Raw genomic sequence first — 10,405 nt, 5'->3', positions numbered from 1 at the left:
TCAAAGAAATTCTTTCAAAAACATTAAAATTAAAATAGCATAAATTCTTAACAGGAAATACGATATGACGGGCTCAATGTTAATTAACTTCGGTTCCAAGTAAGGACCGCCTACTATTAGGAAAGGTCGCATATAAACAAACATAAAAATTAATTTTTATAAGTTTATAATAAATGGAAAGTTAATCGAAGAGGCCTATAAATGGCGGAGAGATATAAAATAAATCTATAACTTTGTTAAGCAAAATTACCAAAAACCTAAACACACTTCCGTCTAAGGGAAGGGTCGGTCATTAAAAGTGAAAGAGAGTCTATACTCTCTTCGACACCAACACTTCCGTCTAAGGAAAGGGTCGGCCATTTAAAAGTGAAAGAGAGTCCATACTCTCTTCGTCACCATAATTAAATCTATCCAAAACGAGTTCAAGTTTTGAAATGAAGATAAAACCCCTGCATAGCGAAAGCTCAAAACTGGAATAGTGTACTTCACCAAAAAGTTGTGAAAACAAATCCAGTTAGGGACGGCGTATTAGTAGGTCTTGCCGGTGGCACGACAGAGGAAAAATTGAGTTCTTGTTGACAAGAAGTACTTGAGTACCTAATCACAGATGGCGCTGTTGTGTACACCCCCACTTGTATAGCAATCGCTGGCGTATCCCGACCGTAGATTTCTGTCGGGCAACAGAGTTGACAGCTACATGATCATCGGGTAATATTAATATTGAAAAACTTAGCACTCCTGTGCTTGAAATTCCAGGAAGTGATGGAGAGGTAGTTTTGATGGATGGTTAAAAATTTTTTGTGAAAATCAAAATTAACAAATTTGAAAGATAGGGAACTGCAAATAATCTTAAAATACCTAGATAAGATGGAATATCACTATTGCAATGATTTCTAGACTTGCTGAAATGAAGAACTGCATACCTCAAGCTTTGGGATTTTGCAGAATTGTTAAAAGTAATATCTGATGGTGATGTTGGTCTTTAGAAGCTCTAGTGAATGTACTTCGTCCCTTTTATAAATTGATATTAAAGGGTTCTCTTCCAATGATGCCTTTTTGTTGAAAGGAGAAAATTCTATGGCCTTCATCTTAAGAAATTGGATCGCCAAATTCAAGGTTAGCTATAGATTTCAAGAACACACTGATTTAGAGAATTTTCCCGTAGGGACAAATGTTCTTGGACTGATACAATATTCTAAAGATCCCGAAGTTCTAAAAAGAAATGATAGCAAGGAAACCCTTTGCTTACCAAATCATAAAATCGTACAGAAACTGAATCAGGTTACGTGCAACAGGCTTTTCCCATCGGATGGAGAGGCAGAAGTAGAAAATGATGATAATGCTGATATTAAAACATTAAAAGCTGAATTAACAGTAGATGATGCAATGCTTCAAAGGTATATAATCGAAGTGATGAGTAAAACCAAGAGAATCACGCTCTCTCCGATTCTTGATTTGGGTAAAGAAATGAAGCTGTCTGAGGCAACAGGGAAAGGAAACAACATGAACTCTTAGAAAAGCCCTACCAAAATTTGTCAACCATACGAGTAATCGGTGTATAATCTGACATAGCCTTTTCCTCTGCATGGTACTTTATTTCTACACACAGCGTAAAAAAATTTATGTACTTCTGTTGGGTGACCCAAATGCCAGAGTGGATGCTGGAGAGGCAGATGGTGCCATTGGGAAGTATGGGATACCAGGTGATAATGCGAGTGGAGATATAATGCTACATATATGTGCTGAACACAAGATGGTGATAAGAAATATTTTTTTCAAAAAGAGAGATATAAATAAGTATACATGGGTAAGAGTGGCCAATGGAAGAGTGGTAGCAAGAGCATTGATGGATTATGTATTGATAACACAAAAGAGGTTTGGAAATTGAAAGATGTAAACATTAGGGGTACAGCTACCAATATGTCTGACCATTTCTTGATTAAAGCAAAATTAGTTGCAGCAAAAGTGGGGAAACAGAATGGGAGAATATTAAAGGAAGGTAGTGAAAATGGAGTTTTTATGATAAAACAAAGTTTTGTGAATACTTACCTGGCAGTTATACATACATAGCTAATTATCTCTATTTCGGCAGAATTTTTCTAAAACTAGGCAACCGCCTTGTGGTGGTTGGGTGGTAACACCCGTTAAAGGGTGGTAGGAGGAATCATTCCCGTTTTCTGTTCTTCAGTTCATCTATGCCCGACCTGTCTCCTGAGGGGAGGTGGGTGGGCCTTCGAATGTATATATAACTGCCAGGTAAGTATTCACAAAACTTTGTTTTATCATAAAAACTCCATTTTTATGAATAGAACTTACCTGGCAGTTATACATACATAGCTGATTAACACACTTGGAGGAGGGTGATAGACAGTAACATCGTTGGGGAAACAACCAAAAAAGTTGTAGGATAAATAAACACCTTGATTCCTTACCTGCTAAGGTAGCTGACTTCAAAGGTTCCTGCCTCTTGAGTCGCTTTCCCTTAGGAGTGTCAGCCAGGATGTGACCTGCAGTGCTGAGAAACACTCAATCGAGTCTGTCAACGGGGTGAGACCAACAATCTGACTAGACTTCAACTACCTATTGCCCAAAATAAAAAACCGCAACTTTACCAAACCAATCACCTAACATTTGCAAAGTAGATAAAAATAATCTAACTAGACTGAGGTGACTGTACACAAGTCGAAGCCCTCAGACAACCAATAAAAAATACACCAACCTATGTACAAGTAAACAAAACTAAGGTTGAGGGGAGGTAGTAACTCCTTTGCCTAATACAGAAGCCGTAGCTACGTATGGTCCCAAGGTATAACATTTCTCATAATCCACCCTCACCTCTCTGAGGTAATGAGAGGCGAACACAGAGTTGCTCCTCCAGAATGTCGCATCCATAATTTGACGGAGCGACATGTTCTTGCGGTAAGCAAGCGAGGTCGCAATGGCCCTCACTTCGTGAGCTTGCACTTTTAAAAGTCCGAAGTGTTCCTCCTCACACAAGAGATGCGCTTCTCTTATCACTTCCCTCAGGAAAAAGGATAAAGAGTTCTTGGAAAGGGGCTTTTGAGGATCTTTCACAGAACACCACAGGGAGCTAGAAGAGCCTCTCACACTTTTTGTGCGAGACAAGTAGGTCTTGAGGGCTCGTACTGGACAGAGCAGCCTCTCTTGCTCTTGACCCACTAGGTTGGTCAAGTTAGGAACCTCAAAGGTCCTCGGCCAGGGCTTAGAAGGGTTCTCGTTCTTAGCGAGAAAGTCTAATCTCAAGGCACAAACTGCCCCATTCAGATTGAAGCCTACCTGCTTTTCAATTGCATGGACTTCACTAACCCTTTTAGCTGTTGCTAAGGCCAAAAGAAAGAGGGTCTTCTTGGTAACCTCCCTAAGGGGAGCCTGTGAGATGGGCTCAAATCTCTTGGTGCACAGAAATTTAAGAACCACATCAAGGTTCCAAGAAGAGGGCTTTAACTGGGTCTGCTTGGTCGTCTCAAAAGACTTCAAGAGGTCATGTAAGTCCTTGTCGCGAGACAAGTCCAAGCCTCTATGCCGACAGACGGAAGAGAGCATACTTTTGTACCCTTTGATAGTGGACACAGCTAGCTTAGCGTCCTGTCTGAGGTACAACAAGAAATCCGCAATCTGGCTCACAGAGGTAGTGGATGAGGAAATCTTGTGCTTCCTACACCAAGCCCTAAAAGTCTCCCACTTGGACTGGTAGACCCTCTGCGAAGAGACCCTCCTCGCTCTGGCGATAGCTTTCGCAGCTTGCGCTGAAAAGCCTCTCGATCTGACGAGCTTCTCGATAGTCTGAAGGCAGTCAGATTGAGAGCGAGGGGGTTTTGATGATATCTCTCGAAGTGGGGTTGTCTGAGCAGATTTGGACTTGCAGGGAGGCTTCTTGGAAAGTCCATCAACAAGTCCACCACCTCCGTGAACCATTCCCTCATCGGCCAGAACGGAGCTATGAGGATCATCCGTCCCGAATTGAGGAGGGCGAATTTCCTGACTACCAGATTGATGATCTTGAACGGGGGAAAAGCATAAGTGTCCATCCCCGTCCAATCCATCAAAAAGGCGTCTACTGCTATTGCCTCTCTGTCCGGAACTAGGGAGCAATAGATGGGGATCCTCTTGGATAAATTGGAGGCGAAAAGATCGATGAGGGGTCTCCCCCACAGCCTCCAGAGACTCTGACAGACCTGTTGGTTGAGGGTCCATTCTGTGGGAAGGACCTGCCCTTTCCTGCTGAGCATGTCCGCCCTCACATTCTTCTGTCCCTGAACAAACCTCGTCAGCAGGCTTATCCTGTTCTCCTTCGCCCAAAGAAGAAGCTCTCTTGCTGTCTCGAAGAGAGACAGAGAGTGAGTCCCTCCTTGCTTCCTGATGTAAGCAAGAGCTGTGGTGTTGTCTGAGTTGACCTCCACAATCTTCCCAGACACCAAGTCCTTGAAGGCCTTTAGCCCCAGAAAAATGGCCATCAGCTCCTTGTTGTTGATGTGCCATCCCAGCTGAATTCCTTCCCAATAGCCTGAGACCTCCTTGCTTCCTAGTGTTGCCCCCCAGCCTGACTCTGATGCGTCTGAAAACAACACTAGGTCTGGGTTCTTCTTGTGTAAGGAGATCCCTTCCCCTAACAAGGTTGGGTCCAGCCACCACTTCAGAAGAGTCTTGACTTCTATTGGAATGGGGAAGGAAAAGGAGTCTTCCTGCATCTTTCTGTTCCATGTCTTCGAAAGAAAGTGCTGAAGAGGCCTTAGGTGGAGTCTCCCCAGAGAAACAAACAGTTCGAGGGAGGATAGAGTCCCCAGCAAACTCATCCACTCCTTCGCTGTGCATCTCTTCTTGTCCAGGAAAGTTCTGACTTTTACGAGACACTTGGTCTGTCTTTCCTGAGAGGGAGAAGCCCGAAAAAGAACTGAATTCAGAACTATCCCCAAATAGAGAATAGTCTGATTCGGTCTGATCTGAGACTTCTCCCTGTTGATGACCAGGCCTAGATCCTGAGCCATCATAAAAGTCTTCCGTAAATCCTCCAGACATTTCTCCCTCGATCGTGAACGAATCAGCCAATCGTCCAGATAGAAGGATATCCTTATCCCTTCCTGATGCAGCCAACCTGACACATTCGCCATTACCCTGGTGAAGACTTGAGGAGCCGTGCTGAGACCGAAGCAAAGAGCTCTGAATTGGAAGCACTTGCCCTCCATTACAAACCTCAGGTACTTCCTTGAAGTCGGATGGATGGGGACATGGAAATATGCGTCCTGCAAGTCGAGGGACACCATCCACTTCCCTGGACGTACTGACGCCAGCACCGACTGAGTCGTCTCCATGGAGAACTTTGTCTTCTCCACAAATACGTTGAGAGCGCTGACATCCAGGACGGGTCTCCATCCGCCCGAGTTCTTGGGGACCAGAAACAGGCGATTGTAAAAGCCTGGGGAGACTAGATCCCGAACCGGTTCTATCGCCCCCTTGTCTAGCATTTGGTTGACAAGGTCTACTAGAGCCTTCTGTTTCCCAGGATCTGAGTACCGGGCTACTAAGGCCAGCGGAGCATCTGCGAGAGGAGGTTTTTTCAGAAAGGGGATCTTGTATCCTTCCTTGATGACTGAGAGGGACCAGGTGTCCGCCCCTCTCCTCTTCCAGGACTGCCAAAAACCTGACAGTCTTGCGCCTACTGTCTGGAGGAGACGAACTTCATTTCCTGGCGCGAGGTCTGAAAGAACCCCTGGTAGATCTTGGTCCTGAATCTTGCCTTCTCCCTCTAAAATCTGATCTTGAAGTAGTCCTGCCCCGAAAGGGCTGCTGGAATCTCCTATCCTCCCGTTTCAAAGAAGAAGGAGGGGCTGCAAAGGGCTTACGAGCAGAACGAGATAAAAGGTTTTGGGTGGCTTTTTGGGCCAGAGAACGCGTAATGTCATTAACCAGGGACTCGGGAAAAAGATGTTGAGAGAGGGGGGCGTAAAGAAGCTCAGACTTTTGAGCATTGGTAACAGACCTAGAAGCAAAAGAGCAAAGCAGAGCTCTCTTCTTTAGGACCCCAGCTGAGAACAGAGCAGCCAACTCATTCGCCCCATCTCTGAGGGCCTTATCCATACAGGACATAATGCTGGTAAGGTCCCTAGATCCATCCATCTGTTCAGTTTTCCTTGCGAGAGTCCCAAGCGACCAGTCTAGGAAACTAAAAACCTCAAAGGCTCTAAAAATACCTTTGACGAGATGATCCAGCTCCGACATTGACCACATGACCTTGGCTGAGTTGAGAGCATGCCTTCTAGCAGAGTCCACTAAACCAGAGAAGTCACCCTTGGAGGAGGAAGGCACTCCCAGACCCAAAGGTTCTCCAGTTGCATACCACATACCCGCTCTTGAAGCAAGACGAGCTGGTGGAAACGAGAAGGAAGTCTTAACTGTTTGTCTCCGCTCCATCATCCAGTCATCAATCTCGTGAGAGCCTTCTTTGCGGAGATAGACAGCTTCATCTTGATGAAGGCCGACTGTTTCTTGGCCTTCTTTCTGTTAAATTGGGACTGAGGAGATTGAGGGGCAGCAGGTTGGAATTCCTCTCCAAAAAGTTCAAGAATGGAGCGAGAGAGAACTTTGTAATCTCCCACAGCGTCGGCAGGATTATCATTGTCATCAGAAACATCCTCGAGGGCCTGATCCACATCTGCAATATCCTTCGAAAGAGAAGAATCCTTAGAACCCGACAAGGGCAAATCAAAGGCATCATCCTGCAAAAGACGGGTTGCATCCTGGAGTCCCGCGCTAGAAGAATCCTTGGAACGAGAGGCAGTATCGTCCCGAAGAGGCAGGGTGGTATCGCCCTGGGACCGAGAACGAGAGGCAGAGTCGTTCTGTCGTCGAGAGCGAGAGGCGGTATCGTCGTGGCGGCGAGAATGAGAGGCGGTATCGTCGTGGCGGCGAGAATGAGAGGCGGTATCGTCGTGGCGTCGTGAACGAGAGGCGGTATCGTCGTGGCGTCGAGAACTAGGGTCGGTATCGTCGTGGCGTCGTGAACGAGAGGAGGTATCGTCGTGGCGAAGCGAACGAGAGGAGGTATCGTCGTGTCGAAGCGAACGGGAGGCGGTATCGTCTTGGTATCGAGAACGAGAAGCAGCGTCGTTCGATAAGGTATCGTCCCGGTATCGAGAACGAGAAAACGTATCGCCCTGGTATCGCGAAGAAGTATCGCCTGGCGAAAGCACACATTCCTCATCCTGGCGTAGAGAGGGAGAAGTTCTCTTTAAAGAAGAACTCCGTTCTCTCTTAGAAGCAGACTTCTTAATCGGCAACGAGTCGTCTTTACGTCTGTCAGACTGGGCGTGAGGGCGGCTAAAGGCTTGTACTAAAGTCAAAAGTTGTTCCTGCATGACAGACATAAAGGATTTAGCAACATCAGCTGGGTCTTGCGGACCCGAAGGGGGGGGCTGACGAATAACACTCGTATCTTCGGCAGCAGGCTTCGTCCTTTTCACAGGCACGGAGTCGAAATCATCCTCCGACGGACAAGGTTCATAACTGCTAGAACCGGGAGAGAAAGAACGAGACCGTTCGTCGCGGTTCCATCTCCTCTTAGTAGGTCTTGAAGCTTCATACTGTACTTCCATTTACGTCTGGACGAATTCGGAGAAGAAAACAACACATCCGACTCGTCTTTCCCGTGACGGTCAAGAGCAGCCTGGGAATAGACAACAGGACTGTCTGAGGCGACGGCTGACCGAGGGTACGTACCTCTCACCCCCTTTCGGTCATCGACGTACCTTCTCCCTTGGTACTGGGAGCTTGGTAGAGGTCTAGGCCTAGGGGTATGACAGATTCGGTCGGTCGCCACCTCCACTGCACTAACACAAGCACTTTCACTTTCCTTACCTTTAAAGGCCTCCAGCTGTTCTTTAATGGCCTTCAACTCGGCCGCCAGGCTAGCGTACCGAGGGTCATCCGTAGATACGGAACCTGTAGGAGGTGCAGGAGTTACTACCTCAAGGGAAGGATCAACTTCCAAAGAGGAATCAATAATAGGATCAATAGATAAATCTACGCTAAGTTCGTCTTCCTTACCACTAACAGACTTAGACTTAGACCTAGAAGCTCTCCTAACTCTATCGAGCTCTAGCTTACGCACATAGCGCTTCATAATTAACCAATCTTTCTCATCCAAAACCTTACATTCCCCACACCTATTATCAAGGGCACAAACAAAACCCCTACAATGAGAACAAACAGTGTGAGGATCAACCGCCATTTTGGGTAGTCTCACCTTACATTCCTCATTCGCACAGATACGGTAATGACTCTTTTCACTCATAATGAAAAACAGCAAAAAAAAGCTAAGAGAAAACAAAATACAACGATCGCCAAAACCCCAAATCAGAGTACTTCACCAAAAAAGCAGACTGGTACACCGAGCAGGGAAAGCGAAGAAAAACTCTTAATGACGGACCAACGTGTTATCGATCCGGCCGGCAGAGATGAACTGAAGAACAGAAAACGGGAATGATTCCTCCTACCACCCTTTAACGGGTGTTACCACCCAACCACCACAAGGCGGTTGCCTAGTTTTAGAAAAATTCTGCCGAAATAGAGATAATTAGCTATGTATGTATAACTGCCAGGTAAGTTCTATTCATAAAAATGGAAGAGTTGAAAAAGCTAAAGGTAAAAAGTGAATATGGTATCAAAAAAGGCTGGGAGTGGCATATGACAGGATGAAAGTGACACACACTGGTGGCTTAGAGGAGTGGAAGATAGTAAAAGAAAATTTTGGCTGGGCATTCAAGTGATCATGTGTTGTAAGAGGATCGTTTGAGGTAGTATGAGGAAGAGTGGTGGTGGAATGGAGTGAAGAAGGGGAAGAGAAAAAAGATATTCGAAGAATGGCTGCAGAGTAATAGATAGAGAAGCATGACACAGAGAAAAATGTGGAAGTAAAATGGAAGGTGGCCAAGACAAAGAGGGCAGCTGATGAGAGATGGGGTAAGAGAATGGGTAGTTCGTATTAAGAGAATATGAAGTTTTAGAAAGAAAAAAGACTAAGGAAGATTGGGTCGAGGAGTTAAGAGACGATAAAAGATGAAAACGGAAGGTTGCTGAAAGATGAGGTGAGAAGGCGGCGAGTTGGATATTTCGAAAGGTTGCCGAATGTTGAGGATGAAAGGGAGGCAGATATAATTATTGTTGCAAGTGTTGAGGTGCCAGTGATGAAAAAAAAAGAGAGAGAGAGAGAGAGGGGGGGGATGTGAACATTAGATGGAATGAGAGCAGGTAAAGAACCTGGTATAGATGTAAGGGCTAAGATGCCAAAGGAAGGGGGTGTGACTGCTGGAATGGTTGGTAAGATTGATTGATTTATGTCTTACATTGTCAATGGTGCCAGTGGACTGGATGTGCACGTGTATTGTACAACTATACAAAGGAAAACGATATGCACGAGTTGTAATGCCAAGTGTATTAGTGAGTGTGATTAGAAAAGTGTATGGTAAATTATTACTTAAGATTAAGGATAACACAGAGGATGTAATTTTAGAAATGCAGGGTGGCTTTAAAAGAGGTAGGGGATGCATGCCTCAGATGCAGATATGCAAGAAATACTCAGCAAAACGTAGTGGTATATTTTGATTTTATGGATCTGGAAATAGCTTATGACAGAATTAATAGGGATGGAATATGGACTGAGATGAGGTTATATGGAATTAGTGTAAGGTTGTTGCAAGAAGTGAAGTTTTTACATAGGCAGTAGCGCATTTGTAAGGATAGGGAATCAATTGAGCGAGTGGTTTCCAGTGATAAGTGGGGCTGAGACAGGGATGTGTGATGTTGCCGTGGTTGTCAAATTTGTTTGTTAATGGAGCTGTAAGAGAGGTGAATACTCAAGGGCTTGATCGAGGATTGTAACATAGATAGGCGAGATCATGAGTGGGAGGTGAATCAGTTGTGGTTTGTGGATGATACTCTTTTGGTTGCATATTTGGAAGAGAAGCTACGTTGATTAGTGACAGCTTGGAAAGGTGTGTGAGAGAAGGAAGTTGCGAGTTAACATGAGCAAGAGTGGGGTTATGAGGCGCACAAGAAGGGAGAGTGGTTTTAAGACTGAATATCATGTTCGATGGAGATACTAGAAGTAGAAGAGTAGCCCAGTACAGAAAGGAAACAAAGAATGAACTATACAGTATATGAGAAATAATAAGAAATTAGTTAATGTACTGTACTAAGATCAGTAACGTCAATGTGTCGTATATAAACTATGAAACAAGACTCATGTCGATATGTTCGACAGAAGAGAATTTGCAGCTTCCTAAGTTCCACTGACTCAGTTCCCAGATTACAACTGGAATAAAACATCTAAAATACAGTGTTGGATGAAGTCTTATGATGTAGAAGGGAAGATTAAATGAAGTCAGGCAAT

This window comes from Palaemon carinicauda, chromosome 3 (assembly GCF_036898095.1).
Source record: "Palaemon carinicauda isolate YSFRI2023 chromosome 3, ASM3689809v2, whole genome shotgun sequence".
Taxonomy (NCBI): Eukaryota; Metazoa; Arthropoda; class Malacostraca; order Decapoda; family Palaemonidae; genus Palaemon; species Palaemon carinicauda.
Note: the sequence above shows the minus strand (reverse complement) of the source record.